Below are 2,500 nucleotides of genomic sequence, written 5' to 3'. Positions count from 1 at the left end.
CCTAACCCTAACCCTAACCCTAACCCTAACCCTAACCCTAACCCTAACCCTAACCCTAACCCTAACCCTAACCCTAACCCTAACCCTAACCCTAACCCTAACCCTAACCCTAACCCTAACCCTAACCCTAACCCTAACCCTAACCCTAACCCTAACCCTAACCCTAACCCTAACCCTAACCCTAACCCTAACCCTAACCCTAACCCTAACCCTAACCCTAACCCTAACCCTAACCCTAACCCTAACCCTAACCCTAACCCTAACCCTAACCCTAACCCTAACCCTAACCCTAACCCTAACCCTAACCCTAACCCTAACCCTAACCCTAACCCTAACCCTAACCCTAACCCTAACCCTAACCCTAACCCTAACCCTAACCCTAACCCTAACCCTAACCCTAACCCTAACCCTAACCCTAACCCTAACCCTAACCCTAACCCTAACCCTAACCCTAACCCTAACCCTAACCCTAACCCTAACCCTAACCCTAACCCTAACCCTAACCCTAACCCTAACCCTAACCCTAACCCTAACCCTAACCCTAACCCTAACCCTAACCCTAACCCTAACCCTAACCCTAACCCTAACCCTAACCCTAACCCTAACCCTAACCCTAACCCTAACCCTAACCCTAACCCTAACCCTAACCCTAACCCTAACCCTAACCCTAACCCTAACCCTAACCCTAACCCTAACCCTAACCCTAACCCTAACCCTAACCCTAACCCTAACCCTAACCCTAACCCTAACCCTAACCCTAACCCTAACCCTAACCCTAACCCTAACCCTAACCCTAACCCTAACCCTAACCCTAACCCTAACCCTAACCCTAACCCTAACCCTAACCCTAACCCTAACCCTAACCCTAACCCTAACCCTAACCCTAACCCTAACCCTAACCCTAACCCTAACCCTAACCCTAACCCTAACCCTAACCCTAACCCTAACCCTAACCCTAACCCTAACCCTAACCCTAACCCTAACCCTAACCCTAACCCTAACCCTAACCCTAACCCTAACCCTAACCCTAACCCTAACCCTAACCCTAACCCTAACCCTAACCCTAACCCTAACCCTAACCCTAACCCTAACCCTAACCCTAACCCTAACCCTAACCCTAACCCTAACCCTAACCCTAACCCTAACCCTAACCCTAACCCTAACCCTAACCCTAACCCTAACCCTAACCCTAACCCTAACCCTAACCCTAACCCTAACCCTAACCCTAACCCTAACCCTAACCCTAACCCTAACCCTAACCCTAACCCTAACCCTAACCCTAACCCTAACCCTAACCCTAACCCTAACCCTAACCCTAACCCTAACCCTAACCCTAACCCTAACCCTAACCCTAACCCTAACCCTAACCCTAACCCTAACCCTAACCCTAACCCTAACCCTAACCCTAACCCTAACCCTAACCCTAACCCTAACCCTAACCCTAACCCTAACCCTAACCCTAACCCTAACCCTAACCCTAACCCTAACCCTAACCCTAACCCTAACCCTAACCCTAACCCTAACCCTAACCCTAACCCTAACCCTAACCCTAACCCTAACCCTAACCCTAACCCTAACCCTAACCCTAACCCTAACCCTAACCCTAACCCTAACCCTAACCCTAACCCTAACCCTAACCCTAACCCTAACCCTAACCCTAACCCTAACCCTAACCCTAACCCTAACCCTAACCCTAACCCTAACCCTAACCCTAACCCTAACCCTAACCCTAACCCTAACCCTAACCCTAACCCTAACCCTAACCCTAACCCTAACCCTAACCCTAACCCTAACCCTAACCCTAACCCTAACCCTAACCCTAACCCTAACCCTAACCCTAACCCTAACCCTAACCCTAACCCTAACCCTAACCCTAACCCTAACCCTAACCCTAACCCTAACCCTAACCCTAACCCTAACCCTAACCCTAACCCTAACCCTAACCCTAACCCTAACCCTAACCCTAACCCTAACCCTAACCCTAACCCTAACCCTAACCCTAACCCTAACCCTAACCCTAACCCTAACCCTAACCCTAACCCTAACCCTAACCCTAACCCTAACCCTAACCCTAACCCTAACCCTAACCCTAACCCTAACCCTAACCCTAACCCTAACCCTAACCCTAACCCTAACCCTAACCCTAACCCTAACCCTAACCCTAACCCTAACCCTAACCCTAACCCTAACCCTAACCCTAACCCTAACCCTAACCCTAACCCTAACCCTAACCCTAACCCTAACCCTAACCCTAACCCTAACCCTAACCCTAACCCTAACCCTAACCCTAACCCTAACCCTAACCCTAACCCTAACCCTAACCCTAACCCTAACCCTAACCCTAACCCTAACCCTAACCCTAACCCTAACCCTAACCCTAACCCTAACCCTAACCCTAACCCTAACCCTAACCCTAACCCTAACCCTAACCCTAACCCTAACCCTAACCCTAACCCTAACCCTAACCCTAACCCTAACCCTAACCCTAACCCTAACCCTA

The sequence above is a fragment of the Camelus dromedarius genome, chromosome Y, assembly GCF_036321535.1.
Source record: "Camelus dromedarius isolate mCamDro1 chromosome Y, mCamDro1.pat, whole genome shotgun sequence".
In the NCBI taxonomy this organism is placed as follows: Eukaryota; Metazoa; Chordata; class Mammalia; order Artiodactyla; family Camelidae; genus Camelus; species Camelus dromedarius.
The sequence above is the reverse complement of the archived record's forward strand: the minus strand, read 5'-3'. Positions refer to the sequence as shown.